We start from the raw sequence: 14,712 nt of genomic DNA on the forward strand, positions 1-14,712 counted from the left end.
GATGACACATAGGGTGACAGAAAAATGGCTTGCTTTGGTCCACCTCTTCCTGGGACTTGACCTATTTCGCCTTTTGCATCAGCTGAATGTCCAACATCAACATATGCCACTTTCAAAAACTCCCTAACTGTGCTGCCTCCCCCCCAATGGCCGTGGTCACCAACTAGCGCACGACACCGTGCGAGTGCCGTTGCCCTGGACAGGTGGGTAGGCCGACTCTTGGGCGCGGGCACTGGCACAGGGTCCCTCATAGTGCAATCAAGTGTCTCTGATGGTGGTGGTGCACACCCGCCGTCAGACACACCGCCATACTATGAGGGGCCCAGTGCCAGTACCGACGCCCACGAGTGGGCCCCCCTTGCTTGGGCAGGGCCCCAGCATTTGCAATCTTTACCTCTCCCTGCTCCTCCGCTGTGTAGTCTGGGCCGTCAAATCCATACTGTGCCTGACACCGTCTGAGCCTGCCTCCTGATGTATAGACATATATTTTGAATGTGTACGCTATCCATACATGTTATCTGGGGATACGGTACCCTTTCTCACCTTTGTGCAATCACGTGCAAGCCATACTGGGCCTAACACCGTCTGAGCCTGCCTCCTGATGTATAGACATATATTTTGAATGTGTACGCTATCCATACATGTTATCCGGGGATACGGTACCCTTTCTCACCTTTGTGCAATCACGTGCAAGCCATACTGGGCCTAACACCGTCTGAGCCTGCCTCCTGATGTATAGACATATATTTTGAATGTGTACGCTATCCATACATGTTATCCGGGGATACGGTACCCTTTCTCACCTTTGTGCAATCACGTGAAAGCCATACTGGGCCTAACACCATCTGAGCCTGCCTCCTGATGTATAGACATATATTTTGAATGTGTACACTATGCTATCCATACATGTTATCTGGGGATACGGTACCCTTTCTCACCTTTGTGCAATCACGTGTAATCCATACTGGGTGTGAGAACGGCTGGCGAGCTGTTAAGCAAGCTACAGCACCTGTGGTTTGCACACGTAAGTTTTTCATTTTTTCAGGAATGACGGTTAGGCCTAATTCCGGAACTGCGGTTGACCTGCACTTACTGGGAAATCATCGTTCGCGGGTAATAATTGTAATCACAGATCCCCATCACTAACGTTGTTCAGCGGGTTATCTGCACCTGTAAGCGACAAACGCTGGCCTTTTCAGTGTAGCGCACATGCAGCCACGGACATGTAAGGGCATGACACACCAGTTATTGGCCAATCTCATGTGCCAGAGCCTCACGTGTCCCTCTAGTAAGCCGGACTCGGACCGCGGGGCATGACGGAGTCTCGTTCGTTAACGGAATTAAGCTTGCAATGTGTGCATCTGTTCTGTAGCTGGCATGGTTGAGGTTTCCCAGGTGGAGTCGAATTTAACCGTAGGCTCCACTCCTGGTGGTGCCCTTCTGGACATTCCTTTAAGGTTCAGCTTTGCAACCATACTGCCCACGTAAAACAAACACTTTGCCTTCATGAACGCTGGTTGGAGGGTCATGACTCGTGGGAATTATGCCGCCCAATCAGTTAACCTGCTAGAGAGATCCTTCGTTGCTCCCAAGCATGACATCACAATCCCTAGGAGGAAGGTAATGCCACTGTGGAGACCGTACTCCTGGGGGCGACACAAGTGCACTGATGCCCAGCCATTGCTCGATGAATCTGCTGGTACATTGACCCAGACCACTACATTCCCCTCGCACGCTACACGGCCTGAATCTGACCCTGATGAAACTCAGGTTACCCTTCCCATATACAGTTCCATCTTACATGGTGAAAAAGAGGAAGCTGCAGATGAAAGTGCAGGTTCGGCCCACCCACCATCAGACACACCACCGTACTATCAGGGGCCCTGTGCCAGTGCTGTCGCCAACGAGTGGGCCCCCCCTGCTTGCTCAGGATCACAGCACTTGCAAGGTTGAAACACTGTGCAGTGAGATGGAAGATGGGGATGAGGAGGAGTCCAGACTAGTACAGGGATTCCCTAGCGAGGAGACTTATTTCATTGTTTTCAATGTTGGGACAGCAATTTTTGGGGAGCACTATACGCTGGAGAATGATAGATGGGGCCCACCATACACTGGAACATTCCAAAGGTGGACATCAGACACTGGAGCAGCATTTACAGGGCCCATTATACACTAGAGCATTAGAAATGGGGCCCATTATGTTTGGAGCATTATTTGGGCCCATAAGACAGTGGAGCTTCATCCATGGGGACCAACATATACTGTAGCATTATGTGGAGCTCATCATATACTGTTTCAAACATTATATGGGACCAATGATTCTGTATGGAGAAATAGATGGGCCTTGTCATGAGATGTAAAAAGTGAGGTATTTTTCATTGTACTATACCGCTATTTCTCTGCCGTATCGGAGCATGATGAGTTGTGGTATGTGTTAAAGGGGCACTCTTTCGCCCAGGGCACATGAAAACCTGGAGCCAGCCCTACCCCCCACAACTTTAGCCAAATAACCCCCATTTTTCAGTGCGTAACTTGTATTATGAAGATAATTAAGGTTGACAAGCTTAAGTAAGAAGAATTGATGCTTTTGGCATTCAAATGGGCACTGTAGGTGTGTTTCCTGTCCTCCTCTCACTGCCGACTTTTATTCCCCATTGACTTACATTGGGTTTCGTGTTTCAGGACGACCCCGATTTTTCCCTATAGTCGGCCGATCTTGCTTGACCCGACTTTTGGAAAAGTCGGGTTTCACAAAATGAAACTCGACCCTAACAAACCAAAAGTCGCTCAACTCTACTTATTAACTCATTTTTTGTCTACCAGGTCTTTTGTGTCTCTACATATGCATAGCATTCTCTTCATGGTGCTGTCAATAGCTACTTAGGTGTCAGGTGCAGGCCCTTTTTACTATTAACATGGATGCCATTGTATGGTAACTATATTTATTACTAACTCTTGCAGGTTGTCCTGTATTCACATTATCATTCTTATACAGGCTTTTCTGTGTGGGAGAGTCATTACATCATTATTTCATGACATCACTTGTTTGCTTTTCTTGCAGTTTTAATTGTTTTTAACTTGGATACTGTGTTTGTTCTATATATGTTACAGAACCCCCCAGCACACCGAATAGGAGATGTATGCCCTTAATGCAGCAACCGACCGGCTGCGACCCCCTGGGCAGAGGTAAACAAGATGTCCGACTTCTGACCTCCTCCCACCTTTGTAAATCCCACGGCTATTGTAAAGCGGGAGTCACACACAGCAATCGCGCTAGCAATATCACTGCTGAGTCACAACTTTTGTGACGTAACAGCGATCTCACCAGCGAGATCGCTGTGTGTGACAGCGATCAGCGACCGGCCCCCCTGCCGGTATCGCTGATCGCTGTAATAAACCTCTGGACATTTTTTTGGTCGCTGGTCTCCCGCTGGCCAGCACGCATCGCTGCGTGTGACAGGCGGGAGACCAGCGATCAGCTGTAAAAAATAGAATTAAAATAAAAAATATTGTTATTCTCACCTTCTGACGTCCCGCGCAGCATTCCCGCCTCTCTCCACGCTTAGTGCGAGAACACTGGTAAGGGGAGGGAACCAGAGAAGGGATACCTATTGTGCCCTATGTGCTGGAATTCCGGGACCGCCTACAGGAGCTGACTCAGGCTGTACGTGGGATGAAAACTTGAAAAAGAAGAAAAAATCCTCCAAAAAAATCAAGAGAAAACCAGACAGGCCTAAATACATCTGCACTCACCAGGGTGCAGCGGACCCAAGTAAAATGGCAACTGCACAGGTGCAATACCAAATGAAATAGCCAGCCTACAATCAGGGATTGGTCATGTGGTACACCGGTACAAAAAAATAATCCACATGTGGCAGTTTTCACACAGGGAATGCAGAGCTTCTGGTTCACAGCCTCTTAGTAACACCATATAGGGGGGCTGCCCAGTGCCAACTAGAATGTATCCCGTGTGAAAAGAGGCCACAGTAAGCAGAACCATTTGGGCCCAACTGCACCCTGAAAAAATATACAGTGCACAAAAACATATCAATATATATAAGGTATTGGTTGATATTATGGCCATAATACGGAAGCTGGCAAACTGCGTCAAAGTTCCTTACACTTGCCAGTCCTACTATAACATGAAAACCTCAAAAAGAGGAAAAAATCCTCCAAAAAAATCAAGAGAAAACCAGACAGGCCTAAATACATCTGCACTCACCAGGGTGCAGCAGACCCAAGTAAAATGGCAACTGCACAGGTGCAATAATACCAATTGAAATAGCCAGCCTACAATCAGGGATTGGCCATGTCTATTTTTTCCTCTTTTTCTCTGGGGCCGTAGGAAGATTTTTTCTCTAATGGAGATTAAGCAATTGCCTGATCATGTGGAGCAGCTCGCTGCTGAAGTGCGGGGAATTTCCACCTATCTCACTCAGTCACATGCTGTTGAACCAAAAATCCCTACTCCTGATGTGTTTACTGGGGATCGGTCTAAATTATTGAATTTTAAGAATAATTGTAAATTATTTCTTGCCTTGAAGCCTAACTCATCGGGGAGCTCTGTGCAGCAGGTTAAAATTGTCATCTCCTCACGGTGCGGCGATCCCCAGGATTGGGCTTTTTCTCTGACACCTGAAAATCCTATTCTGACTAATGTGGACACATTTTTTCAAGCCTTGGGGTTGTTGTATGATGAACCTAATGCTATTGATCAAGCTGAAAAAACCCTATTGTCATTGAACCAGGGTCAGGATTCTGCAGAGTTATAGTGTCAAAAATTCCGAAAGTGGCCGATCCTTACTACATGCAATGATGGTGCATTGGCAGCTCTCTTTCGGAAGGGTTTATCAGAAACCGTAAAACATGTTATGGTGGGATTTCCTGTTCCCTCTGATCTTGATGAGTCTATGTCATTAGCCATTCAAGTTGATTGGCATTTATGTGAACGTAAAACTACACGGGAGGCGCTGCCACCTTTTGAACAAACGTCTGAACCTATGCAATGTGATAGGGCTTTGTCTAGGGCGCAACGTCAGGAGTTTAGAAGGCGTAATAAGCTGTGTTTTTTCTGTGGAGACGCCTCTCATACTATTTCTGTCTGCCCTAAACGAGAGAAACGTTTTGCACACACATTTTCTGTGGGCGGTGTACAACCTAAGTTTCTTTTGGCAATTACTCTGATCTGCTCCTTATCCACATTTTCCGCTAAGGCTTTTGTAGATTCAGGAGCAGCTTTGAATCTGATGGTTTTGGACTTTGCTAAACGTTGTGGTTTTCCCATGATACCTCTGTGGATGCCTATTCCTTTGAGGGGTATTGATGCTACTCCTTTGGCGGAAAATAAACCCCAGTTCTGGACCCAGGTGATAATGCTAGTTGCCCAAGACCACCAAGAAAATTGTAAATTTTTGGTGCTGCACAACTTGCATGATACTATTGTTCTGGGTTTTCCCTGGTGGCAAACTCATAATCCAGTTTTGGATTGGAAATCTGTGTCTGTGGTGAGTTGGGGTTGTCAGTGTGTTCTTAGGGACACTCCTGTTTTCTCCACCTCTCCTCAGTCTCATGATATTCCTGATTATTTGGCTGATTTTTCTGATGTATTTAGTGAGAGTAAGTCTGCGTCTTTGCCTCCTCATAGGAGTTATGACTGTGCAATTGAGTTGATGCCTGGGTGTAAATTTCCCAAGGGTCAGCTTTTCAACTTATCAGTACCCGAACATGATGCTATGCGATCCTATATTAAGGAGTCGTTGGAGAAGGGTCATATTAGACCATCCTCTTCACCCTTAGGTGCTGGTTTTTTTTGTGGCCAAGAAAGATGGTTCATTAAGACCTTGTATTGACTATCGTTCCCTTAACAAGATGATGGTTAAATATCAGTATCCGTTACCCCTGATTTCTGATTTATTCTCCAGAGTTAAAAGTGCCTGCTGGTTTACTAAGCTTGACCTCAGGGGGGCGTATAATCTTATTCGCATCAAGCATGGGGATGAATGGAAGACGGCGTTTAATACTCCGGAGGGACATTTTGAGTACCTAGTGATTCCTTTTGGGCTCACTAGTGCCCCTTCTGTCTTCCAATCCTTTATGAATGATATTTTCCGTGACTTTGTGGATAAGTTTTTGATCATCTATCTGGATATTTTGATCTTTTCCAGTGATTGGGATTCTCATGTGGAACATGTCAGGACTGTGTTCCGGATTTTGAGGGAGAATTCCCTGCTTGTTAAGGGATCGAAATGCCTCTTTGGTGTACAGAGGATTTCATTATTGGGATTTATGTTGTCTCCGCCGACTATTGAAATGGACCCGGCAAAGGTACAGGCCGTTTATGATTGGGTTCAGCCCACTTCTTTGAAGGCTCTCCAGAAGTTTTTGGGTTTTGCTAATTTCTATCGTAAATTTATAGCTAATTTTTCTGGTATTGTCAAACCACTGACTGATTTGACCAAGAAAGGCGCTGATGTGCTGAATTGGTCTCCAGAGGCCGTCTCGGCATTTCAGGAGCCTAAGCGGAGATTCACTTCTGCTCCGGTTTTACGGCAACCTGATGTCTCACTTCCATTTCAGGTGGAGGTAGATGCTTCTGAGATTGTTGCAGGAGCCGTTTTGTCCCCAAAAGATCCTGTGACTTCTAAAATGAATCCCTGTGCCTTCTTTTCTCAAAAGTTCTCCCCATCTGAACGTAACTATGATGTGGGGAATCGGGAATTGTTGGCCATGAAATCGACATTTGAAGAGTGGAGACATTGGTTGGAGGGAGCTAGACATCAAGTTGTGGTCCTCACTGACCACAAGAATTTGATTTATCTGGTGTCGGCCAAACGCTTGAATCCTAGACAGGCTAGGTGGGCCTTGTTTTTCGCTCGTTTTAATTTTGTGGTCTCTTTTCTTCCGGGCACTAAGAATATTAAGGCAGACGCCCTTTCTAGGAGTTTCTTTGTTGATTCTCTTATTGTGACCGAGCCTACTACTATACTAGGTGAGGGGGTACTTTCTGCCATTTTGCCCGATTTGAGATGCGCCCTGGAGGAATTTCAGGAGGATAAACCTGAGCATTGTCCAATGGGAAAATTGTATGTTCCTGACCAGTGGAGGAAGAGAGTGATGTCTGAAGTTCATTGCTCCGCATTGGCTGGTCATCCAGGTATTTTTGGTACCAGAGATTTGGTGATTCGGTCTTTTTGATGGCCTGCCTTATCTCGTGATGTCAGGAATTTTGTGCAGTCCTGTGGGACTTGTTCTCGGTCTAAACCGTGTTCTCGTTCTAGTGGGTTGTTGATGCCCCTGCCGGTGCCCAAGAGGCCATGGACCCATATCTCAATGGATTTTATTTCTGATCTTCCTGTCTCTCACAGAATGACTTATCTGGGTGATTTGTGATAGATTTTTAAAGATGGTCCATCTTGTATCACCCCCAAAGTTGCCATCTTCCTCAGAGTTGGTGCCCTTGTTTTTACAACAGGTGGTTCGGTTGCATGGGATTCCTGAGAACATTGTGTCGGATAGGAGTCCAGTTTGTTTCCAGATTCTGGAAAGCCTTTTGTTCCAATCTGGGAATTCAGTTATCTTTCTCCTCTGCATTTCATCCTCAGACCAATGGGCAGACTGAGAGAACAAACCAGACTTTGGAGTCCTAATTGAGATGTTTGATATCTGCTGATCAGGATAACTGGGTCTCATTTTTGCCCTTGGCCGAATTTGCGCTAAACAATAGAGCTAGTTCTGCCACTTTGATGTCGCCCTTTTTCTGTAACTTTGGGTTTCATCCTCGATTTTCTTCAGGGCAAGTGGAATCTTCAACCTGCCCAGGTGTGGACACTGTGGTAGAGTAGAGAGAATGTAGCAGATTTTGGACCAAGTGGATAAGTTGTCACTCTCTCAGGAAAAGGCCCAGCGGTTTTCCAACCGGCATAGGACCATTGGTCCACGGTTTAAAGTGGGTGATATGGTTTGGTTGTCGTCAAAGAATATCTCTATGAAGGTTGCGACTCCAAAGTTCAAGCCAAGATTTATTGAACCTTATAAGATCTTGGAGATTCTTAATCCTGTTTCTTTTCGATTGGCTCTTCCAGTTACGTTTAAAATCCATAACGTGTTTCATAAGTCTCTGTTGAAGAGGTTTGTTGAGCCAGTATTTCCTATGGCGGCACCTCCTGACCCTGTATTGATTAAAGGCAATGTGGAAAATGAGGTAGAGAAAATATTGGATTCTCGTTTGGTTAGACAGAGACTCCAGTATTTGGTCAAATGGAAGGGTTATGGCCAGGATAATTCTTGGGTCTCTGCCTCTGACATTCATGCCATTAGATTGGTTCGTGCTTTTCACCGGCCCATCCTGAACGGTCTGGTGGCGTCGATGAGGGTTCGGTGACCTCTCCTCAAGGGGGGGTACTGTTGCGAACTCATTTTCTGGTCTGCCTCTGGTTTCTGGTGAGGGAGCTGGTTGTGCTGACAGAGGAGTTGTGAGTTCTCTTTCCAGGCTCCCTCTGGTGGTGGCAGGAGGTAATGAAGCTGATATAATTAAGAGACCTGCCATCTGATGAGATTGGACATCTGGAGTCTCAGACTGGATTTAAGACAGCCGACTCCCTATTCCCATGCTGGTGATTTTTTCCTGCCTCCTGAGGTCTTGGTTTCCAGTTCAGTTCCTGCCTTCTCAAGCTAAGTGTTCTCTGCTAATGTTCACATTTGTTTTGGTTTGGTCTATTCAGTTTTTTGTGTGGTCAGCCAGCCCCGGCTGCGGCTGTGCTGAAGTTCCATTCTTATGTCACTGTATGTGCCAGCCGCTTTGTCCCTTATTAGATTGGCCTCTTTTTGCTCTGTTTTCAGAATATGCCAGAGTGCTGATATAGTGGGAGAAGTCTAGTGACTTCAGGGTATTTTTTGTTATCAGAAGTATTGGACATTTTTGCAGGTTTTTTTTTTGGCGTGAATGTATCTTTCCTTTCCTGTCCTTTCTAGTTAGTGTGGGCCCCATCGTTTGCTCAGCCTATTTTCCTACCTGTTTGTGCTTTCATCTTGTCTCACTGTCAATACATGTGTGGGGGCTGTCTATTCATTTGGGGTCTGCTCTGGGGCAGTTTAGATTCCCCCTTTCCTTGCTTTTGGCTTATTTAGTCCTCCGGCTGTGACGAGGCATCTTGAATCATCGTAGGTACGCTCCACGGCTGCTGTTAGTTGTGTAGTTAGGATCAGGGTTCTGCAATCCACGTAGTTAACAACCTCTCTGGGTTTCTGTGACTTAGCTTGGTCTTGTTTTCCTCCTCGGTGACCCATTCATAACAGGTACATTCTGTCTCCCATGCAAAAGATTGTGTGTGCTGTTCTGCCAGCACTGGAGAGGGGAGGGCTGTTTTCCTGCACGTGTGCTGAGCTGAAGCTGCTGCAGGAAGCTGGCGTGCCTGGCTGTGTGAAAAGAAGACGCGCAGCCTGTGTCTGACTAAACTTATGATTGTGTGGACTCTTCTGGGGATAACAAAGGTGGCTGTCCTGTGTTATTGTGAGGAGCCACGAAGAAATACAAGAAAGGAATCTGCCATTTTCAAGGAGCATCTCCAGGACCCTCAAGCAAGTAGACCACGTTTCAGAGTTTCCAGAAAGACGTGCGCACCATCTTACAGTACTGCTGGGGGACCCCGAGACTAGACTGAGACTTCAATGTTACTGCGAGTTTTAACCCCTTGTGTGTATGTTAGGGCTTAGGATAGGCTGCAATAGACAAAGCACGGCAGCTGTGTGGCCTGCGTAGCAGAGGCCAGTGAGGCTATAGTTAAAGTAGCATCATACTGCGTTTACTGTGTTGTTTTGCCTGATGGAAAATATATTGTTCTGTAATAGTTGGAGCACCATGCTATTTGATGGCCCAGCTAAAAAATATCACTCTTGTAAACTGTCTTGTGTCATTGCATACCTCTGCTTACACCTATCACTTCATTCCTTGCCTGTCCATAAATTAACCATGTTGTTTGCACATCATCTTGTGTACCGTAGTCTCCCCAGCCATTGCTTCACATACACAACCTCGATATGCCAGCTCACCCCTGTATATGCCACGCACAGCCTCCATATGCCAGCTCATCCCTGTATATGCCACACACAACCTCCATATACCAGCTCACCCCTGTATATGCCACGCACAACCTCCATATACCAGCTCACCCCTGTATATGCCATGCACAACCTCCATATGCCAGCTCTCCTTGTATGTCATACACAACCTCCATATGCCAGCTCACCCCTGTATATGCCACACACAACCTCCATATGCCAGATCACTCCTATATATGCCATGCACAACCTCCATATGCCAGCTCCCCCTGTATATGTCAAGCACAACCTCCATATGCCAGCTCACCCCTGTACAGTCATATGTAAAAGTTTGGGCACCCCTATTAATGTTAACCTTTTTTCTTTATAACAATTTTGGTTTTTGCAACAGCTATTTCAGTTTCATATATCTAATAACTGATTTACTCAGTTATATTTCTGGATTCAAATGAGGTTTATTGTACTAACAGAAAATGTGCAATCTGCATTTAAACAAAATTTGACCAGTGCAAAAGTATGGGCACCCTTATCATTTTCTTGATTTGAACACTCCCAACTATTTTTTACTGACTTCCTGAAGCACTAAATTGGTTTTGTAACCTCATTGAGCTTTGAACTTCATAGCCAGGTGTATCAAATCATGAGAAAAGGTATTTCAAGTGGCCACTTGCAAGTAGTTCTCCTATTTGATTCTCCTATGAAGAGTGGCATCATGGGCTCCTCAAAACAACTCTCAAATGATCTGAAAACAAAGATTATTCAACATAGCTTTTCAGGGGAAGGATACAAAAAGTTGTCTCAGAGATTTAACCTGTCAGTTTCCACTGTGAGGAATATAGTAAGGAAATGGAAGAACACAGGTACAGTTCTTGTTAAGCCCAGAAGTGGCAGGCCAAGAAAAATATCAGAAAGGCAGAGAAGAATGGTGAGAACAGTCAAGGACAATCCACAGACCATCTCCAAAGACCTGCAGCATCATCTTGCTGCAGATGGTGTCACTGTGCATCGGTCAACAATACAGCGCATGCATAACGCCTTTTTGTATGACCAAACAACTCAATCTTTGTTTCATCAGTCCACAGGACCTTCTTCCAAAATGTAACTGGCTTGTCCAAATGTGCTTTTGCATACCTCAGGCGACTCTGTTTGTGGCGTGCTTGCAGAAACGGCTTCTTTCGCATCACTCTCCTATACAGCTTCTCCTTGTGCAAAGTGCGCTGTATTGTTGACCGATGCACAGTGACACCATCTGCAGCAAGATGATGCTGCAGGTCTTTGGAGGTGGTCTGTGGATTGTCCTTGACTGTTCTCACCATTCTTCTTCTCTGCCTTTCTGATATTTTTCTTGGCCTGCCACTTCTGGGCTTAACAAGAACTGTACCTGTGTTCTTCCATTTCCTTACTATGTTCCTCACAGTGGAAACTGACAGGTTAAATCTCTGAGACAACTTTTTGTATCCTTCCCCTGAAAAGCTATGTTGAATAATCTTTGTTTTCAGATCATTTGAGAGTTGTTTTGAGGACTTGCAAGTGGCCACTTGAAATACCTTTTCTCATGATTTGATACACCTGGCTATGAAGTTCAAAGCTCAATGAGATTACAAAACCAATTTAGTGCTTCAGGAAGTCAGTAAAAAGTAGTTAGGAGTGTTCAAATCAAGAAAATGATAAGGGTGCCCATACTTTTGCACCGGTCAAATTTTGTTTAAATGCAGATTGCACATTTTCTGTTAGTACAATAAACCTCATTTGAATCCAGAAATATAACTGAGTCCATCAGTTATTAGATATATGAAACTGAAATAGCTGTTGCAAAAACCAAAATTGTTATAAAGAAAAAAGGTTAACATTAATAGGGGTGCCCAAACTTTTACATATGACTGTATATGCAATGCGCAACTTCCATATGCTACTTCCCCGACTCATACCATCAATCACCTCTCATATTTTTACCTCTGTACAAAAAGCAGTATTCCTGGCCCTTCACCTCTGCAGATCTGATAGTTACCAATGGATGATGTCGCCACCCACTCCTGTCTTCGCTGAAGCACCCCTGGTATACAGCAGGTCATCATCAGCAGACAGCAGCTCGTCGTGTCTCCATCAGGCAGCAGTTCGTCGGGTCTCCAGGAGCTTGTCCGGTATCCTGTCCTGATCTCCTGCAGCTCCTCTTGTATGCACAGTGTGACCATCTGAGACCTGTTATGCCGGAAGTGAACAGTACAGCATCCGGCATAATAGAGCTAGCGATAGAGTAAAGGGAGCTTAGCGGAAAACATCTTTTCACATAATTTTCATTTTTATAATAAATTATCAAAAATCACGGCACCTGCCCATTAATCTCATTTCAACGTTGACAGTGAAACTCTCTTAGGATACATTTTACTCTATGATGGCACTTTTGCACAGTCACTAGATGGAGCTCCATTTGCCTGTATTTTTATATCTACACATGATTTACACAAATTATATTTTCTTGTCTTAACTATATCCTATTTAACATTAGAAGCTGTGTTTTGTAATTATTTGTAAGTATACATGATTACCAATTCTGTCTCTGTAAAAACAACCACCTTTAACCCCTCTCTGACATCAGGCGTAAATGTACGCCATTGTCAAACTCCCTCCTTTTGATGTGGGCTCCAGCGCTGAGCCCACATCTTTTCTGGCAAGTCAGCAAGCGTGCCGGAAATCACACCCTTCAGTGACCCCGTCATGATTGTGGGTCACCGATGCGTTGGCCTCCAGCAGAAGTCTATGGTTGTCACTGCCGAATTGCTATGAGCGCCGCCCACTAGCCAAAAACGCATGGACCATGGAATGTCCTGCCGAACTCCCATTCTCCTTATAACATGGGCAAAATGTTATTCAGGCAACACAGGGTGAGGGTAAAACAGTGGCAATGCTTTATTGTACCACAAAACAGGCAGATAAAACATAGAACAGTCCCAGCACAGTACTCAAGATGGTGCACATTACTGAGTCTCACCCTTCCACTGACTCGCCGAGGTGATAGCAGCTGTGACTACAGATCTTCCAGGGTCGCTACCTCACCTGTGGCACGCACACAAAGAGGAGGTAATGACAAGCGTAGGAAGATGACAGTCCATACAAGGCCAGTTGATTTGAAGATCACAATCTGGCTTCTCCAAATGTATCCATGGTTCAGTGATGGTCAATGGAGTAGATCTGTATTCTTCCAACCGAGGCTGAAAACCCCTAGGTTGTTTCCTATAGAATGATACATCCGTGTCCCTCGTAATGGAGTCATGCTGTAAAATGGCTGCTGTCCTGTCTCTGGTCCTTTTAAGATGTATGGATGTCTTGGCAGAATCTCTGCCTGTTTCGCTCTCTGTCTCTTTCTACAGAGAAAGAGAAACCAATCACAAACTAAAATGCTTCTATACTAATGCACAAAGCATGGGCAACAAACAAGGAGAATTGGAACTACTAACACAGGAAAAGAAATATGATGTCATTGGAATCACTGAAACTTGGTGGGACAATACACATGATTGGAATACAAGACTAGAAGGATACAACTTATTTGCAAGAAACAGACTTGATAAACGAGGAGGGGGTGTCGCATTGTATGTTAGAAACACGTATATCTGCACAGAGATTGAAGCTTCAGAGACTGGGAGTTCTGTGGAAACTGTTTGGGTAAGAATACAAGGACAGAACAATGGAAAGGACACCATTGTAGGCATTTACTACAGGCCGCCTGTGCAAGCTGAAGATATGGATGAACTCTTTATGCATCAAATGGCCAAGTTCTCCAAAAAAATATGACATAGTTGTCATGGGAGATTTCAACTATCCAGACATTTGTTGGGAATCTCTCTCAGGCAAAACTAACAGGTCAAGGAAATTCTTATCCTCTCTTGCTGACAACTTTATCTTCCAAAAGGTAAGGGAGAAAACAAGGGGAACTGCTACCTTGGATCTAATCCTTATAAACAGGGAGGAAATGGTTGAGGAGGTAAAAGTGGCTGGGACCCTAGGAGGTAGTGACCATGCTATTTTAGAATTTTGGATAACTAGAGGCGGAAGACCTGTGAAGACTCAGACGTCAAGTTTAGATTTCAGAAAGGCAGATTTTAAGGGATTCAGAAAGATTATTGGAGGGATCCAATGGCTGGATATCCTGAAAGACAAAAATGTCCAGGAGGGATGGGAAATCTTGAAAAATGAAATTCTCAAAGCACAGTTGTTAACAATTCCGAAAAGAGGGAAGAATAGGAAGCATTTAAGGAAACCAGGATGGATGAACACAGAACTTAAGCACATGCTAAAAAGGAAGAAAAAATGTTTATAAAATGGAAAGAGGGAGGCATATCTAAAGAAGAATATAATGCTGTCTGCAGAACCTGCAGGGCACAAATCAGATTAGCTAAAGCTGAAAATGAATTGAGGCTTGCAAGAAATGTCAAAAACAATAACAAAGGATTTTGGGGATATGTCAAAAGTAAAAGAAAAGTCAAAGATGCTATAGGATTTTTACAGGATGAAAATGATGAAATGGTAAGACAGGATGTTGAGAAGGCTGAACTTTTAAATTCCTATTTTGCATCTGTTTTCTCTCAGAAAGGAAATGTAACATCAACTGTTATTCACTGTTCTATTAAGGGAATAGAAGAATCCAGGATATCTATA

This window comes from Dendrobates tinctorius, unplaced genomic scaffold, assembly GCF_039654945.1.
Source record: "Dendrobates tinctorius isolate UK_male_01 unplaced genomic scaffold, ASM3965494v1 ptg000017l, whole genome shotgun sequence".
NCBI classification, from domain to species: domain Eukaryota; kingdom Metazoa; phylum Chordata; class Amphibia; order Anura; family Dendrobatidae; genus Dendrobates; species Dendrobates tinctorius.